This window comes from Ambystoma mexicanum, chromosome 5q, assembly GCF_040938575.1.
Source record: "Ambystoma mexicanum isolate Mex_15411 chromosome 5q, UKY_AmexF1_1, whole genome shotgun sequence".
NCBI classification, from domain to species: Eukaryota; Metazoa; Chordata; class Amphibia; order Caudata; family Ambystomatidae; genus Ambystoma; species Ambystoma mexicanum.
The window spans coordinates 496,571,959-496,592,079 of record NC_090933.1 but is presented as its reverse complement, the minus strand read 5'-3'; positions in this window follow the sequence as shown (position 1 = coordinate 496,592,079).

Here is a 20,121-nt window from a genome sequence, read left to right as displayed (position 1 = left end):
TCATTTCGTTTCATTTGCTGGTAGGGTTTTCTTAATGCGTACCTTACTGCCCATGGTTGTCTGGTTATAGGTACTTCAATAGGTGTCATTCTTCTAATAGGTACTGGGCAGAGCCCCACTGCGGCTCTCTGCTGGTTTATCTGCTCATCATATGTCACATATCTCAGTGTGAACGTTCCTGGTACTTCAAAATGGGTGACTGGAGTGCAGGCTTTATTTGGGACCTCCTCTACACTCCCCCTCTGGTCGATTCATCAACCACTTCCTATTTTGGGTTCATCTCACTTGGTTCTTCTGTATTCATCTTCATTTTGCCACCTGGGTTCGTTCCTTCTTCATCTTTTGGGTCTGTACATGATGGTTTGAAGAAGTGTCTCTTTGGAGTCCATATTTTTATTACTCCTCTCAGGTTTCCTGCTGTCCTTACGTGTTCGTCTTTGTTCCATGTCATCAGCTGGCATTGTCCATTTGGGCTGCAATAAATCCATCTTCCCACATAATGTCTGCGCTTCCTGGGATAGAGAAACTTGGTACCTTCTGGTGCGTGCTTGCTGGCCTTCACAAAGTCTCTTATTTCTTCATCAGTCAGATCTCTGGGCTTCCATCCTGCTTTGACATCAATCATGATCTTTACCCCTATGGCTTTCTTCGCAGTTTTCCGGCATTGTGAGATTATTATCTTGATAATGCAAAATCCTAGCAATATCATCACTAGCATGGCTCCCAGGAACTTGAATATGTCTGCCTATGAAAACAGTGATCCAAACCAGCTGTCATCATCAACTTTGTTGGTTTCATTGATCATCTGGTTCTGTAGCTTCGTCAGCATACCTATAGCTTCTGTTAAAGTTCAGTTTTCCTCGTCGTGAGAAGGTATAAATGTGCAACATGATTCTCCTATTTTTGCACAAACTCCTTCATCCATAGCTATGATCATGTCAAGTACATATCTGTTCTGGAGAGTCATCAGTCGGATGGCTCTTAGTTCTTCCTTGATTGCATTGAATCCTTTTATTGTCGTGTTGATCGTCTGCAGTAACTCCCATCTGGTTATCTTCAACCATTTAGTATTTGCTCCAACTTGGAATCTTGGCATCAGAATTGTCGTGAACACTGATGAGGTGAGGCTGAACAGCCTGTGTTCATATGGGATTGCATGAAATGTTTCTTCTGATTTGGCAGATAAGTAATTCTCTCTCTTCGTTCGAGTAATCAGTTCCACAGATCTCCTCTTCCTCAAGTGAGCATCTGCTTTTGGGAAACTGTCAATGTTCAGGTCGCTTTTTGGGATCACTAATGCTGGAACGTTAACATTCACTATCGTGCATATGCCTCCCCAGTTGTTCGGCAGTGTGATGTATGCTTTGGATCCACATGCCCAATAATGATCAATGATCACTGCAGTTCCATGCACCATCCCTGGAGCATCAAAGCCTCGTCCACAGTTCTGATTCTCCCCCATTTTCCTTGTGCCATTGTTCCTGAAACAGAACTTTGGGCTTTCCAGTGGGACTATCTGCAAGGGTCCTCCTCTGTCTTCGACCCATGTTAGTAATTTTGCAAGTTTTGGCCATAATGGCTTGCAGCCATTCTGCACATTGTCAACAGTTTCTTTGTAGAGTCCAGTGATCATCCATGCTCTGCAAATCACCACTCCTTTCTCCCATCCATCTGGCGAAAGCACTGTTCCCCAGATCTGCATTTGGGCTCTGTTCTTCCACTTTCGAGCTTCCTCTGGAGTTTTTCCTTGGACATTTAGTCTCGGGTTTACTTCCCATCTTATTCCTGCTCCTTTAACTCCAGGCTTCTTGTATCTGATCACATGATTCCTAGTATGAGCTATGTTTCTCATTTTATTGTCTTGAACATAATCATCTTCATCGGGATAAGCTGTTTCAGTTGCCCATATCAGTGAAGCATCACTTCCCATAAACTGGCCTCTAGTTTTGCACATTGCTACGTGTGAGAGACAGTGTGCTGTCTGGACATCAATTTCTACAGCCACGAAGATCTTGGATTTCCCCATGCTGTACGTTAGGAGAGCACAGACAAAGCATTCCCCTTCAGAATTACGTGTTCCAACTTCCTTCATGTGCTGGTACCAAATGTTGTTACCTAGGTGTGCTGTGCTATCCAGGTAACCGTTCAGTTTGTTGACATCTTCATGCATGCTTCTCTTGATTCTTAAGGTCTTCAAGTAGTTTGCTATTACTACATCTCTGAATGCATCGGTGCAGCTTTTTCTTGCTGGAGTGTTCTCAGGTATCCTGATCCATGGTGCAGGCTTCTTCATCTGCACCATTTGAGTGGACAGGAGTCTGGCAGCTCTTTTCCTTTCTTCATGCATTTTTTCTCTGCTGCGTGCAAATGCCCATGTCAACCAGCCTGACACTGGTCCCGTGTATGGCTGTACTGTGGCACTGGTACTTGTCCCTTGTGTTGGAACATATATGCTTGGCAATACAATCTCTGCGGTTTTATTTTTCAGTTCCTCATGCAGTTTCCTTGCTCTGGCTATGTGCGGGAATAGTAAGTCTACTAATATTTGTGTCCTTTCGGAGAGTTTTTCTAAGTTTGTCCTTGTTTTCTCAAGAGTTCTGATATGACTGCTTCTGGTGGCTTTTCTTTTAACTCTTATTGTTTTCTCATGACAGCTTCTGTGACGTCTCTTATGGCAGGCAGTCTCTTCCCTTCTGCTGCTTTAGTTTTTGGTTCTGCAGTCATAGATGCTAGGCCTGTTTCGTGTACATTCAGTGTTTGTGTGCGTATAGTTGTCAGTGATTTTACTTCATTCATTTCATGCCGACCCTGTCTCCGGCTTTCCTGCTCATTCATTACCACAAGAGTGTGTGTGTTGGTGCTAAATACATAAATTTCGAGTTCACTCACTCCACCATCAGATCTTCCAGGGACTGGAATTACTATATACGGTCTGGGTGCTTTTGTGGGTTTCATGCATATATCATTAGGTGGGTGCACTGAAATTGGAACGCTTTGTGCACCAATATAGAATGCAGTTCTGATCGTTAATGACAGTGGAATAATGATAAATACAATGCATAATTACATTATGGTTCGGTTTCTGAGGTGACAACATTTCCTTCCAGAGAAGCCGGGATGCCTCTCTTCTTGTGGGAGGACCAGGTTGCTGTTCTGGACCCCCCTCTCGATCATTCACCAATGTTGATGTTAGTACGTCCTTATCTAATGTTGTTTTTCAAGTGTTTATGAGTGTCTGGTGTTCAAAGGTGTTCCCCTTCCCCTTCTTGCAAGTGACAATTGTCTTTTAATTAAGGATACAGTTCCTTGTTAGACTATGGAAAAGAAATCAAATTAAGTAATACTTCAGTGTGTCCCTTTACTGTGCATGTTCAAAGTAGGCAAGCTCCCAGTCCACCCCCCAAATCTGCTTCAGTCCTGAGGACATACTGGACACTGGTCAGTATGAAGAAATAGGGAAAAAAAAACAAATGTAACAAATGGAGTTCTTGACTCTGCTCCCTCGATCTGTCCCTCGGCGGAAGGTTTCACGATCTTCTCAGGAAACTTCTCTGATAATTGGAAAGTTCCACTTGAAGCATGATCCCATGCAGCAGCATTCCCATTTGTGCAATATTTGTTGGATCTCTGATGAATGTGAGAACATCAACGTCGATTGGTCTCCCCACCAGCTCTACGCGAACTAGGCGAAACAGAACATTATGAGCCAGCCTGTTGTCTTCTGGTGATAGGGACATCTGTCCTGTCTTACTGGGTTCAGGATTATGTTTTTTCCTTGATGTAAACAATGTCTGCACTGTACGTTTGCGTGGAGTGTGACCAGAATTATGGTCTTATCTAGAAGATGGTTTAAATGTTCAGTGTTTGCTGGGTCTCACAGAAATGTATGTGTGTCAGTCGTTCTTCTGACAATGGTTGGACAGTCTTCAATTATGCGAAGGAACACCGTGATGATAAAACTCATTTATTTTTTCCTGTGTTGGGAACATTTGCTTCTTTCTCACTCTACTCAAGGAGTACAATGAATTGTTCTGCAATGACAGTGAGCTGTTGTCTTATTATTTTTTCGTTTTCAGGATCTTGGAGAAAGTCTGTGACACTTGTGATCCTTCCTACTAATGACGGGTACGATCTTAGCACTAAGTTGAAATATGTGACCAGGTCCTTTGTGATATCTCTACTGTGGGACACCATAAGTGATTCCAGATAGGGTCTCGGTGTGGAAGTAATCAGGGTACTGTATCTTCTTCCAATTTATGTCTCCTCAGTCATAATTTGGCATATTCTTTCTAATCAAGGCTTTAGCGTGTCTCAGTACAAAGTTCAAAGTTAACAGACTATGTTATGGCTTATAAGCAACATTTCCTTCTTCGCCCTGCAACTAGGATGCACAGAGTGTCTGTTTTATGACCTTATCCCCTTTTTTGCTTAGAGGAATGTCCAAAATGAAGCCACAATCTTTTGGCAAAAAGTTCTTTGTCTTTACTTTGCTGGTCATGCGTCCTTCTTCCTCATCATGGATCTCGTCTGCACATGCTGTGGTTCTTCCCATTTGCTTGTCGATTCCTCTCGTTGTGGTGCAGGCAGGGGGCCTTCTCAGATCTAGGGTTTGATATCACAGAGAAAAATCCACGCTCTCCTGCCCTGTATCTTCACAGCAGACGTAGTGCAGTCCTCTATGATGAAAGGACCGTTGAATCTTGGTTTGTCCCACTTTTTCCTTGTATGATTTCTCACCAAGACGGCGTCACCAGGGAAGATGAGTGGAACATGTCGACCTTGAACTGAGTCTGATGTAGTGTCTCCTTCTGTGTCCTGTGCTGTGCTGCACCCTTTTCGCTGTCGCTGCAGCTGGTCTGAAATTACAGTAAGGCAAGTTGTCATACAGTTCAGATGGTTTTGCATTTCAGACCCTAAAACCTCTCCTGTTGACTGGGCATCACATCTAGCTCTATCTCGGAGTGTTAGGGGAGTTCCCATTCTTCTTCCTGTGGCTATCTGTGCGGCGTAAGATGATGGTCGGAGCCAGGTTGGTTTCCGAAGAGCATACAGTGCCAATGGAAGGCAGGGCAACCATCCCCTCTTTAGAGTAAGCTTCAACTTGGCTATCCTTTCCTTTAACAAGCCTTTGAGCCTCTCACAGATCCCATTAACTTCTGGATGATACGGCGATGAGAATTTGTGCTTTATACCAAGCAGCAAGCTAATCTGCTCAAACACTGTATTAACAAAATGAGCCCCGTTATCTGATCTCATTACTTCGCACACCCCCCACCTGGGGAACACTTCCCTCACTAGAAATTTGGCCGCACAGGTTGAGTCTGGGTGTGTACATGGACCTGCCTCAATCCACCTAGAGAATGGACACACCACAACAATTAAATACCTGTATCCGTTGCATACTTGAATCATGGTAATGTAACCGACATGCAAGTGCTGAAAAGGCCCATTTGCCCTGGGGATGACTCCTCTTATAACTTTTAATGTGTCCCCAGTGGTGAATTGCTGGCAGATTATGCAGTTCACCATAAAAAATGCAACATGCTCAACTAAATTCGGTATGAACCAGTCTTCCGCGAGCGTTGCTGCTAGATTCTGTTTTGTCATATGCGCCGGGTAATGTAACTGCTCCAGCGCTATTTCTAATAGGGCTACAGGCATTAATGGTTTACCAGTGCTGTCTTGCCACCACAAGCTGTCAGAGGAGTTTAAATGACACCCTCAACATTTCCACAGGTTCTTCTCTTCCTGTGGTGCCTCTCCATGGAGCTCCATCAATTGTGTTTGCCCAAGATCATTATAGGCTTCCGATGTTGTCCGTGCAACCATCATCCTTTCATTGGTGCACGCCACTTCCACTTCCATAATCATCTCACTTTTGGATGCCAACATTTGGATTCTGTGACTGCTGCTTGGTTCCCGCGTGAGACAAAATCTGTCCCCTTGGTGTTGGCAGCGCATTTCACGACCGCTATGCCCACTGGGAGCTGTAGTGCCTTAGTGCCACACAGGTACAATGGCCTTGTCTCGTGTACTGAGGTAGATTGTGATTTACCCTTAGCCCTGTCGTTGTTATTGACACTCCTACATAATGCTACAGGGACGCCATTTCTCTACTTGCTTTTTAGATCCTTAGCTTGTGAGGTGACCCTCCTTACCACACCAGGGGCTATTGACATCCCCCTGCAGCAGCACCCACCATGTGAAAGTGGCACCATTCATGCTGGTGGAAGCCTGGTTTCAAGTGTGAGACAGTATCCAGTCCCGTCGCGGCAGAGTCCAGTGGCTCCCGCCCACAGGTTGGCCCCCTCGCAGCTCCACTATTTTAACACATCAGATTACGTCTGATTTCGTTGGTACTACAGTATCAATGGGCCTCATTACACGGTAGGCGTTAAGGGAATACCGTTACCGGTAACGGAATACCGGTAACTGTATTTTCCCAAGCCGATCACGACCCGGACCCACCGCTATTAGCGGACCCGTAAAGTACGGCACCACCAATAGCGGCGTGGCCGCTTGCGCGCGACCCCCACACCGTAAATAGCGCCATGGCGCTAATAGCACGCAATCACAGCCCATGCGTACACGGCAATACCGGCATCCCAAAGACCCAAAAAGCATGTACCGGCATGGCGCTAATAACAGCATCGAAAACCACACGTTAAGAGTCCTGAGCAGTGTTCCCATCTGCCCCAGGTGGACACAACCAGCACAGGTGGAGTCAATGGAGACAGCCAGCACTAAAGAGCACACCACACCCCTTCCCACACCCCTTCCCACAGCAAGATGGTCCCAACACCAGCAGCATGACATGGGCCTGCGTACATGACTGCAGTGCAGCACCAACAACAACAGGCAGAACCAAAGAGACGTATGAGTAGGAGGAGGAGGAGGAGGCCGAGACTTGCGCAGATAGCACCACCGGGGCACCCAGAAACACCACAAGGGCAGCCAACAAACCCCCGGAATGAAGGCGAAGATGACCATGGTATGTGTAAGGCACAACTAAATGTGCATCTGATAGAATGTGCCCATGGCACCATGCAAACACCAGATGAGCATGATGTGGATGTGGATGAGTATTGTCGAAATGGCCAACCCGGACATGCAAGAGGCGATGGCATGGCGGGACAGGATCCGCGTCAGGAATAGCATCAGGAACAAAGGTGGAATATCATGCATGGAGAGACGTGCATTGTTGCCCTTGTGGCCGTCTGGAGGCCCACAAAGGGCCCTCTCCCAAAGAAATTCACACATACACAATGATGGAGACCATGCCTGTTTTTCAACTGCAGAAGAGTGTATTTTGAACATAACGTGTACAGAAAGTGCATAACCCCAACTGTGCAAACACCCTCCCCCCCTCCCCCCACAACACCCCGAACACACCCTCCCCCCACCCCCCACAACACCCCCGAACACACCCTCCCCCCCTCCCCCCACAACACCCCCGAACACACCCTCCCCCCACAACACTCCCACGTGAGTCCCAAGGCGTGAACATGTCCTTCCCCAAATGTGGCCGATATTCCTTGTTGGCCCTATTTGTCCGCTCCTTCTTCGGGTGTTTGAGATGTTGTGCGCCTGAGGTTGCGCATAGAGCGGCGTAGGGGGCTTGTCTGCCGTGAACTCCCAGAGGAGGCTGGGCCTGTTTCCTCCTGGGTAGGGAGTGGACATCTGCGCTCAATCGCATCCGCAATGCGGATCATGGCCTGCCTGAGTTGCCCCATCTCATTGCATATGCGATTGGTGCATGCCTCCATGGCCTCCCTCGTCTGGCGTGCGAATGCACCAATGTCCTCCCTCAGGTGCCCTGTCTCAACCACATGTTGACCTACCAGACCAGCCATTTCGGTCTGCCTCTGGTAGATGGCTGATAGGTCAAGTTCCACGGTGTCTGCCGGTGGAATGGCTGATGCGCCTGGATGAATAGCACTGGCATCAGGCGTAGGTTCCAGGGGGCTCCATGACACATCATGTGTGTGGGCGGGCGATCCGCCTTGGCTGAACGGACCTGGTGAAAACATTGGGGATGAGAGTAAGTGGCGTGTGGGGATGGGGCTCTGACTCAGATCCTCATTCACCGGTGCTTCCTCCGCATCGGAAAGTGGCCCAGTGGCTGCTGCCTCACCCGTAGAGCTGGTGGCAGCAGAGTGCACTCCCTCCATGCTGCCTTCAATTGATGGGAGACACACTCCCGTGGTTACCACAACAGCGGCAGGCATTGCCTCTGGCTGCGTGGCACTGCTGCTCCTGCTGCCTTTGTCCCGGTCACTACTCTTGGGTCCCCTAGAGGTTGATGCGTGGTCCCCGGTGGCATCCCTCCTGGCTTTCTTCATGGGTGTGGGAGTGGGTGCTGACGTGCGTGGCTCCTCATTTTCCGTGTGTGATCCTGCAGGGGTGATAAGAAGGGTAAATCATCATCTATGGGTCTACCTGCATCATGGCAGATGTATACGTCATGCAGTTTGATGCATTTTGGGGTCATCATTGTGGAGGCATGGAATGGGGATGTTGGCTGGCTCATGCATGATTGGCCCTGTGTTGGTGGGTATGTGATGATGCATGCATGTCTGTTTGTGGCTGGATCCACGGCATTCATATGGACACATGATTGTGGGACCCCTCACCCTTCACTGCGCATTTTTGGGTGCATACACTCACCTCCATCCGATGAAACGGCCACGCCATGCTCCATATCGCCGACCCCCTCTATCGACTCGACTCCTATTGTGGAGGCACATATCTCCTCCCACTCCTTCATCTTCAAGGGGGACTCTGCACCACCTCCTGTGGCCATTGCCATGTTTCGGTTCACAGATAGAATGTTGCGCACACGCACCCGGAGGTCGTCCCACCTTTTGCGGCATTCCCTGACACTCCGGGTGGTGGTGCCCACCGCACTGACTTTTAGCGCAACTTCGGCCCAGATGGCCTTCTTCTTCAGGAGGGCCTCCCGCCGCATATCGTTCACAAATACCACTCCTGCATTTGCAGCAAGTGTGGTGGTCAGCATCATTAGTTCCTCATTGGTGAACTTTTCTTTGCGCTGGCGATCAGCAGTTTTTTTAAGCGCCTTTGGCATCCTCGAGCTACCCGGTGTGGTTCCTGGTCGGTGTTGCCTGGATATATGTCCTGGATGCAGTGGATGGCAATGGATTGTGTTTTTGAAGATGGCCGCTGTGCTCTTTCCAGTTCCTGTGCGACGACGTAATTTCCGGTTCCGCTTTTTAACGGTGTGCGGTAATGGCGGTGTCCGCTATTTACGGGTAGCGGGAGGGCGGAGGCGCAATCGCCGGTTTTGCGGGCGCCGGTAAGGGGCTTTTTGGGGTATTTAGCGGCAGGGCGGAAGGGTCATTTACGGCATGGCGCTATGCTCGTGTCCGCGTACTCGTGATGGGACGCTATTAGCGGCCTCTTGCGAGGGTGACGGACACGCTAATGGCGCCATGCCGTAAAATTCCGATTTTTACCGCCTACCGTGTAATGAGGCCCAATATCTTTTACTTAGATTGCATGCCAGGCAGCAATACTCTTTTGTGTTAGCATTTGTGCTTTTTATCAGGTTTTGAGGCCCTACTTACTTAAAGATCTCATTCCTCTTTCTTTTTTGCTCCTCTTTTCTCTCCCTCTTTCTTTCTTCTTTTTTCATCCCACAGAGATTTCCAAACCGGAGGCCCAGATGGAGGCGTTCCATTCTCCAGCCGAAACGCCCCAAGGCCAAGCACTTCACGTGCCCCACTGACCTTTACAACTTCAGCGGCGGTCCCTACCCCTGGCGTAGACTGATGGTTTTGGTCCTCTGTTTGTGTAATTCTATTGACACCCTGATTCGATTTTTCTGTCCCTCTTAGTATAGCTGGGCTATTTGAGCACCTGGCCTTATCTGTGGACTACCAAATCAGGTTCCCCTTTTCAAAACTCCCCCCCCTTCTTTTATTTTTTCCTTGTGTATTATTCACTAATTTTGGTTTTGGATAAACCAATTTGGTTCTGCCCTGACTGAATTTACTCTAACCCGTTAAACTTTACCCGTTGGACATTCAACTAGAAGCAGGGTTATTAGTCAGCCTTTGCTACAACATGGGGACCAAACAATTGGCTAGCATATGCATTCTAATTGTGGTATAGAATAACTGATCAACTTGTTGACACAATTGCAATGACCTTGTCTCTTTCCGTTCACTGTGCATAAATATATTTTCTTGCACCACCAGATGATACTAACCCACTCACTGTGTGCTTATTGAACAGCGAGAGTATCCATTGTGAAACTGTTTTTTCAACTATTGTACCTTTCTTTTTTCTCTGTGTCTTTTTTAAAAAATAGCCAGTTATGGTCTATGATTTCTTGGTTAACATGAAAAAATTAATAAATTGAATTGAATCAAAATTAAGAATGAGGTATTTGTGCCTTCTTCTTTCACATTTGATGACCTGAAAATGCATGTAAAGGATACTTGGCTTACTATTAGACGCATTACCCTGAAGTTCATATAAGAGAATCATGCAGACACCCCAACATTAGGACAGTGTCTTGAAGTTTACCTGTGGTTGGAGCCCTTCTCGTTCTCCGTAGTGCCTTAATCAGCCTGTCCAATAAGGCTGCATGCTGCACTGGTGTGCCGTCCGCTTGGAGGTAGCCCCTCCTTTTCCAGCACGCTAGGCCTGTGTGCACTGTCGACGTCACATAGGCAGAGTCACTGTAGACCGCTACTTCCTGGTCTGCGTGATTCTCAATGGCGAGTATCAACACCAATAATTCTGCAGCCTGTGCTGAATAATGAGATGGTATTTGTGCACTAAGAAGCACTTGAAACTCTCCATTCACTGTGTGCTTTATCACAGCAACGCCTGTGTATCTTTGCCCATCACTTTGTTCGATTCTCGAAGGCGTGTCAATAAAGACAATCTCTCCTCCTGCCAAGGCATTTTCTTTCACCCTGGGAATTTCATCATAGAATTCTTCATAGTTTGTGCAGTCATGTATCGGCTCTCCCTCAGTGATTGGTTCTGCAATGAACATGGCTGAGTATACTATCTTACATCGGACTATCTTAATCGATGGGTTTGATATGATCACTTCATAAGCAGAAGCTCTCTGAGATGTCAATGTGCTCTTTGGTTTCTCTAGAATGGCAAATAGTGAGTGCTCGACGTACAATGTCATGGAGCATCCAATCACAATGGTTGTGGCCTTCTCTATGGTGAACGCTGCGGCAGCTAAACTTTGTTTGCATGGGAAGTGGCCTCTCGTTACTGGGTCCAGGTTCCCACTGTAGTATGCTAGGGGCTTGTACCCCAAAGAGGTTCTTTGAGCGAGTACTGCCGTCATGACGGTGCCATTTGTGTGTGAGAACAGGTAAAATTCCTCTGCATAATTGGGAATTCCGAGAACTGGAGCTGTACAAATCGCTCTCTTGAGTTCAGCAAACCCTTCCTCCATGGCTTCAGACCATTCAATCTTTTCCTTTGTTACTTGGGCCTTCTTTAGGGCCTGAAGTAAAGGCGTTGTATAAGAGCTGTAATCGAAAACCCATGCCCTAACATAGTTGCACAGGCCTAGAAAGCTCTGCATCTGCTTTATCATGTGAGGCTTAGCCGTGTTAAGTATGGCTTTAGCCCTTTCTGGGGTCTCTTTCTTTCCCTCATGTGAGATTAGCTGGCCTATGTACAGCACTTCTTATTGACAATATTGTAACTTTTTCTTGTCAACTTTATATCCTTTTTCAGCCAGTATAGTCATTAGCTGAACAGAATCGTGCCTGCATGGCTCTTCTGTTGTGCTGCAGATTAGGATGTCATCCACATACTGCAAGATGGCACTTTTTAGTGCAATATTGCTCAAATCCATCTGCAGGACTCTGTCGAAAATACACAGGGACTCACAATATCCCTGTGGCAGCCTCATGCTTTCCAGATGCATTTGTCTGAATGCGAATGGGCCTCATTACGACCCTTGCGGAAATGGAAAAATGATGGCGGAAATGCAATACCGCCATCGAACACCGCTCGTTGCGATCATGACCCGTCACCGTAAAGTACGATGCCATTAGCGACACCGCAGTGAACGGCAACGCTAACTGCACCAAGTACGCGCACGCGCGCCTTGCAAAACCGGAATCACCGCCATGGCGCAACGGTACGCGAATTCTGACCCTAGCGGACATGTACTGAACGCCATCAAGCACGTCGTAAAGTACCATTCCGCCATGGCGAGAAATACGGCATCGTGAACCAACCGTAAATGGCCCACTGAGTGCCTGTACTCCACTCCCTGGCCACATTGCACAACTCCTGGCAGGCGCAATGTAACCACACTATGCAACCAGTGAAATCTACAATTCACCCATGCATGCCAACGTAGAAAAGCATGCAGGGGCTCAAAGCGCCCCGTGAGTGGGCATCCATGTACGGCATGTCACCATAGCCGTACTGATGCAGCACAGGCATGTGAAGGTACAATACATCAAAATGAAAATCAAGAACACATGACACAAAACAACAGTAGTCCCCCATCGCTTGCCACCAGCGCAAGGCAACATCCAAAACAGCATCCTGAGGGGGATTGCACCAGCCCTGTACTCTTGCCAGTAAACAAACCAACCATCAGCAGAAGCATGTACCACACAAGTTGGCAGAGTGACTGAGCAGCCAGGCTCATCCCAAGAGGGGCCGATGGGAGCTGCAGGGCACAGATGGCATCAATACAGAAGCTATTCCAATGGACATGACCCCAGTCCCCCTCCAACAAACGCACGCAAACACAGTCACCTGTGACCAGCCACATTCTGAACATCCCATCATTCCACCAATCGACCTGGCTGACAGGCACCAGTCGGCCAAAAGCCAATCCCCCGCCCCTGAACAGCACATCATGTAAACAGTCACAATGGCAGCCCCTATCCGTGACCATACTGTGCTACGTAGGCAAACGCGCCCAGTACTGTACCACACAACTCAACTCAGAAGGCGGAACACAATGCAGATCATCTCGCAATACATACCGCCACAAAGCGAAAATCGCCACATCACCTGCAAAGAACAACGCAACACGACAAATATCGGAATACAATTTAAATGCACATCCAAATGACAAAGGCCCCACAGCAATTTGCAAAATAACACCAAAACAACCATCATCACCGAGGGCTGCATCTGCAATAATTGACCAGCTTCCACTTGTGTGACGCCCTGTACCATCATGGCACACAGGGCCTACATCAACGTTCCAAAAGGCAACATGGAAGCGGCAAGAACCGCAGGTCCGTCCCATGAGGCAGGCACTAGTCGAGCTGAAAGGCCGAAATGTTGCACCTAGCCACCAGTACAGCGTAAGGGCATGTGGCCCATTGGCGATCGTCCCATAAGATCGAAATGGTGCTCCACTGATTCACCCGAAGCTGCAGGAGTCGAGAGTAAAAACCATCTGGAGGAGTGGCGTAGAGATGGCATCTGCAATAGGGCAGGAGATACCTGTCACCCAAAAGAAACACAAATTAACCGATTGCATTACGGGACTCATGATGCATTACAATCTTCATTCAACACACCAAATCCACACCCATATGCATGCTAGCCCACTCCAAAGGAATATACACACCCCTAAATCAGTATCGAATCATAACGAAATCAATCGAGGTAAATACACCATTGGCAACGTCGGTTACTGTGCATGCGTCCGTCAAGATAGAACCCATGACATGGGATTAGTAACGTGCCTAGACACAAGTGTATGAAGGCGCGTCGAGACAGGGAGGATCCGACAAGGGCAGATAGACGTATGTCCCACTATGGCAGCCTTGCATCACATAGCGCAGGGGAAGGGGAGTGAATCAAAAAACCCATGTACATGGCAGACCCTAAACGGAATCATCAGTCCATGCATCCATTCATCATTCCCTCATCCCGCAATGAAAACGCATGAATATTCACTCACATTATATGTGAAACTTCCATCGCGTCTGTGCGTAATGCAGTCTGCAAAAACCACTGTGCCCCTGGCCGGATCTGTAGTGTTGTGAAGCAAGATGGATTTGGGAACGTCCTGCCTTATCGTCCAATACGCTATTGCGCATCCCATTCAATTCATATCATTCATTGCCTGCTCGTTATGGGCCATGTCCCAAGGACATTCTACAATAGAACGTTACATTTCCAGCCAGACCTGTGGGCGTATCCTCGCCGCTACTTCAAAACCAAAAATGCTGGCCTTCGAATTCCTCACTTGCAACATTACGTCGAAAAGGCTACTGTGAACGCTTGCATTCACAATTACATCAATGTAGTGCGGCTGTGTGTCATAATGCTAACTGGCTGCAATCACAAATGGGACGCCACGCCCGTCGGTGAAGTACGTTACTGTGCTGCATGAGGGTCGGCCATCGATCGAGCCCTACATACCACTGACTCTTCACAGGTATGTAAGCGGCTGCAATCATAGCATGTGTTACAATGGGAGCATAGCATGAAAATCAGTCAAAGTACATCACACTGCCATCGGGATTTGATACATGATTCCAATCCCAAGATGCCATGCGGCCAAATGCAGCCTTACGTGCGGGACGTGCTCGGCCAGAAGGGATAGCATCTGCCACAGAATCATTCAATCAGCACAGGTGGAGGCCATACAGGCCGACAGCACATATATAGCAGACCCAAACCCCTCCCACAACCACTCCCACTCCAAAATGCTACCGGCAGGACTAGCGATGTTGGGCCTGGGGGACCAGATAGCACTGCAAGTGCTACAACTACAAGAAGACGACGAACAACAACAGGTACAACAACCGGGCGCACAGGGGAGACGGAGGAGAAGGAGGAGGAGGAGGGCAAGGCAGGGTCAGCAAGGCCCACAAGCACTGCCACTACCACCACGCAGGCGGCCCGCAATCCCACGCCTCCGAGCCGATCCGTTCAACCTCACTGCTGAGCAGATCCACACCCTCTACCGTTTGGACCGGGACACCATAATCGCCATTGTGGACATGTCACATGCTGACCTCGTGAGCATGATAGATAGCCCAACCGCCATCCCACCCCTACTGAAGGTGGTGTCTGCACTCCACTTCCTGGCCACAGGCACCTACCAGCACACAGTGGGACAGTTGCATGGCATTTCACAGCCACTGTTCTCACGGACACTCTTCCAAGTGCACGATGCCCTCCTGAAGCACGCCGACGACCACATCACACTACCACGCACGTACCAGGAGATTACCAACGCAAAAGTGGGATTCCATGCACTTGGCGGCATCCCGGGTTGCATTGGTGCCATCGACTGCACCCATGTTGAATTGGTTGTCCCACATGCCATGGAGGTCCAGTACCGCAACCGGAAACAATTTCATTCAATCAATGTGCAAATGGTGTGTGACTCCAACAAGATCTTTACGCATTGTTGTGCCAGATTTCCAGGATCTACCCATGATTCTATGGTCCTGAGGAACACAAGAATACCACGCTACATGGAGCGACACGCAGGGCACAGATCCTGGCTACTCGGTGAGTCTCATTCCATGCATGACATCGTGGCCCATTTGATGCGTCAATGACCTTGCAGGAGGGGGGGGGGGCTACTTAGCACTATCATTCCACTGACACCCTTTATTCGTCTCATACAGGTGATGCCGGGTATCCACTGAAGAGATGGCTCCTTACACCAATCCGGAACCCACAGAACGAGCATGAGGAGGACTACAACCATGCCCACTCACGTACCCGTGTGGTCATTGAACAGGCATTCGGCCTACTGAAGGCTCGTTTCCGCAGCCTCAGCAGGTCTGGCGGGGCACTCATGTACAGCCATGAGAAGGTTTCTAAGATGGTCATGGCATGTGTCATGCTGCACAACATGTGCATACGTAGGAATGTGCCCATGCCCCCTGACGCTGTACTGCATGCACCTGAAGATGATGATGATGATGAGGGTGGGGATGTGGAGGCACCTCAAGGAGTCCATGAGGCACAGGATGCACGTGCAATCCGACAGAGCATCATAGATGCATGCTTCTAGCAACCACGCATGGTGCCTATTACACGGAAAGGGGACCTGTGGCACTGTGTGTGTGTAGTACAGGCACATTGTGGACTGTACGCCTATGAAGGCCTCGTACGCAAATATCAATGTCCACACATGTCATTGGATGATAATGAGATGCTGTATTGTTAATGTGATTTGATTTATACACCCTATGGACCCGCCACCCAGTGAAGCCCAACACACCCCCTCCACCCTACTACCTCCCCCCCCAACACCAGTGTCCAAATATGCATGCTGTCCGTGGTTGGACGCTATTGCAAGCCCCCTCTACGGGTATCAGGGGCACCCCTGCCCGTGGAGCGCAGGTTCCTGCCAGATCTGCGTTGGGGGCTGCCCTGGACGGAACTTGCCACGGATGATGTCTCTGCCTGCTCGCGTCCATGCATGTCTCTGAGGGTTTGTGAGAGCTCCGAGAGCACACGGCGCACAGCAGCAAGTTCAGCACAAACGTCTTTGGACGTCGCATGCAGTTCCCCCCTCAGGCTCTCGGTGCTTTTCTCCATTTGTGCTCTCAGGCTCTCGGTGCTTTTCTCCATTTGTGCTCTCAGGCTCTCGGTGCTTTTCTCCATTTCTCCCCTGAGGCTCTCACTACTTTTCTCTATTTGTGCCCTGAGTGTCTCGGTGGATGTTTCCATGGCTGCCCTGGAACCCCCGCATTCATTTGCATGGTCCTTGAGTAGCGTGGACACTTCCTGCTGTTGCTCGATCAGCAGGTCGAGGGACTGTTGCCTCTGCTGGGCCATGGACATTTGCGGTGGTGTGACAGGGGGGCTGCTCAACACATGTTGCCTTGGCACAGGACTTGTGGGGGTTGGCCAGTCGTCGTCTTCAGGGTGCCGCTGCGTGGTTTCGTCATGGTGTAGGGGATGGGACATGCAGGGGGATTGGGAAAGGTCATGGATGGTACCTACGTCGCCAGCACTGTTTTCCGTGTCGGAGCATGCTGGCATGACAGCTGTGTCACCTATGGTGCTGCTACCACCAGAGGCAGTGCCATCAGATACGTTCTTTGGGGGGACCTGTGGTGCTGGGGTTGTGGACTTGCTGGCTGCTGGGGTGCCTGTTGCAGTCCCCTCCAGTGTGCTGCCACTTGATTCCTGCTGCTGCCGTGTCTTGATCCTTGCACCTGAGGTGGAGGCTCTTGGGACGTTGGTCCTGGCCCTCTTTGCAGGCGTGCTGGTAGGGGTGTCCTGCAGCTCGTCGTTGGTATCGGACCCTGTGGTGGAGTAAAGAGGGGCGAGCGTTAGTTATGGGTCTGTCGGATTTGGAATGGCAACGTATCAAATGCATTGGGGTGGTACATGAGGCTGATTTGGGACTGGGCCTTGGAGGTGGTCTCATTTTCGTGTGGATTGAGGATGCATTCATTTGGCTGCCTGCAGTTAGGGGGTGCATGCTGCACATGTAGGGGTTGTTTATGGCATCTTGATTGATTTGTTTATTCATTCTGACTTTTAGAGGGCGCTGTCAGGGCAAAGTATGTATTGCACTATGGGGTCACATGGTACTGCACATGTTCGTGGTTTGTGGATTTCGCATTGTTTCTCTTGGCCAACCTACCTGATTCTCCGGATGTCGGCACTCCTTTCTCCATCCCTCCGACTCCCTCTATGCTCTCCATTCCTATGGTGGAGGCGCAGATATCCTCCCAGGGGGTCAACTTGATGGGCGACTCTGAACCCCCCCCGGTAGCTGTGGCGATGTTCCTGTTCGCAGAAAGTATGCTGCGTACGCGGATCCGCAGGTCGTCCCACCGCTTGCGACATTGCTGTGGCGTGCGGGGTGTTGTCCCCACCGCACTTACGCGCTGTGCCACCAGGGCCCATATGGCCTTCTTGTTGGCAAGGGCCGTCCTGGTCATTTGACTGGAGAAGACGACGGCGGCATTTTCCTGGAGGGTCTCGGTGAGCACGGTCAGTTCCTCTCGGGAGAAGTGTACCTGCCGCTTGCGGTCACACGCTTTCTTGGCTACCTTTCCCATATTTATTTTTTTAACTGGGGTTGCTAACGGGTTGGGATGTGTGTCAGGGTCGGATTTTTAATGGTTGTGTTGGGATTCGGTTTTTATAGTTGTGCGGCGTGCTGTTTCCCGTTCCGGCCACATGCTTTTACTTCCGTTTCCGTATATTTACGGTGGCCGTAATTTGCGGTGCCCGCTCGTTACGGTGACCGCTCATTACGGTGACCGCTAAGATGGGTGGCGGTATTGCACCTGGTGCAGCGTACGGCGGCGGTAAGGGCCGTTTTGGGGTCATTTCCGCCATCGCAGCCTTTCGGATTCCGCCATGGCGTAATGCTCGTGCCCGATGGGTCGTGATTGGCCGCACTTTGCTCCTTCGTGCAATGGCGGAAACGCTATTTACGCTGTTGCGGTCCGGTCAGTCACTTTCCGCCAGGGTCGTAATGAGGCCCAATGACTTCAGATCTTGTGAGCCACGGTGCAACGGGATTGAGAAAAAGGGATTTTTCAAGTCAATCACCGTGAAATATTTTGCCTCGACGGGTATATTACATAATATTGTATCCGGGTTCGGGACTAAAGGGAACTCGGCCTCAACAATATCATTTATCGGTCTAAGATTTTGAATTAGCCTCCAAGACCCCCCCTTTGATTTCTTGACAGAATAAACTGACGTATTACATGGTGACTCTGACGTCACTAAGATGCCCTGGTCCATCATGTTAGAAATTGTCTTAGAAATCCCTTCATCTGCCTTTCTGGACATGGGATATTGTCGGGCTCTTGGTAGAATTACTCCTGGTTTCAATTTAATTCTTACTTCTTCCACCCCCTTCAAAAGACCTACGTCATAGGGTCCGGTAGTCCACACTGAAATAGGCACTTTAGCTATATCGTCATCAAAATATTCAGGACGTTTTAGTGCCAACATCATTTTCTGAGGTACCTCTCTTTGGATCATCTTTACCAGAAAGGTGAGGCTTACCTCTACCATTGTCTCTCCCATTTCTGCTTGTTCTTCAAACAGATCATCATTGGTGACGTCAGTCACTCGATATACTTCTTCGATGTCGATAATCGCGCCCCATTGTCTGCCCTCCTCATCGTAACCATGAACCAACATTACTTTCCCTCGCACTACAGCTACGTGTATCATCAAGGAAATACGTGTCTCTTCTCCTCATGCATTGGTATTCTAGGTCTAAATAAGAACTCATCAGGGGTTCTCATGATCCTGTCTGCAAGGCCTGGCAATCCCGCCATAAGCACTCGCATGCCATATGCGAACATTTCTGGCTCCAATGGTATGGCCCTCATGGCTATGTGTCCTGATGCTCTAATCATTTCAAAGTAATGCATTCCTGGAGCGGAGCATACTATGCCCTCCTCTGTGAATGAAATTTTCATGTTCAATTTTGTCATTAGGTCTCGTCCCAAAATGTTTACTGGGGTCTGACGTGAGCATAATAAGGGTAGATTACTTTCACACTCTCCTATGGAGACTGGGAGTGCGTTTGTAAAGGGAACTCGACTGTGAGCTCCTGTGAAACTCTGAGCATCTATGGCCTCGCTGGACAAGGAAAACTTGCCTTCACGTATGCACAAGCGTGTTGCACCCATTTCTACTAGGAAGGAATATTCTTTACCCCCTATAACGGCATCCACCCTAAATTCCCTATGAGGGTCTGGTGTCACTGATAGGATAGAGCACATCAGGGTTCCCAGTGAGCTGTCCTAGTTCATATACAAGTTTGGCCCACTGTGCACTTGTAGATTTTCCCCATTCCCATTGTTGCTTCCCTTTCCAGGGTTCTGGATTTGCCCTGTGCTCATCGTGTGTGACACTTGCAACGGTGCTTGTTAGATTTGTCCTTGTGAAAAACTGCCGTGCTCCTTTGTACTCCTTGTTGCGCTCCTGGCACTTGTTGGTGCACCATGTGGTTCTGTGCAATGCCCTGTTGTAAAACTGCAGGTGGATTTGCCGTGCCTGCTCCCATCCCTTGGCCATTCTGCATCATGCCTTGATTTCTGCATGTGCGCGCCAAGTGCCCTGTCACTCCACACAGCCAACATACTGGCGGTGGTCGGATTATTTGTCCATTTGACATATCCGGGC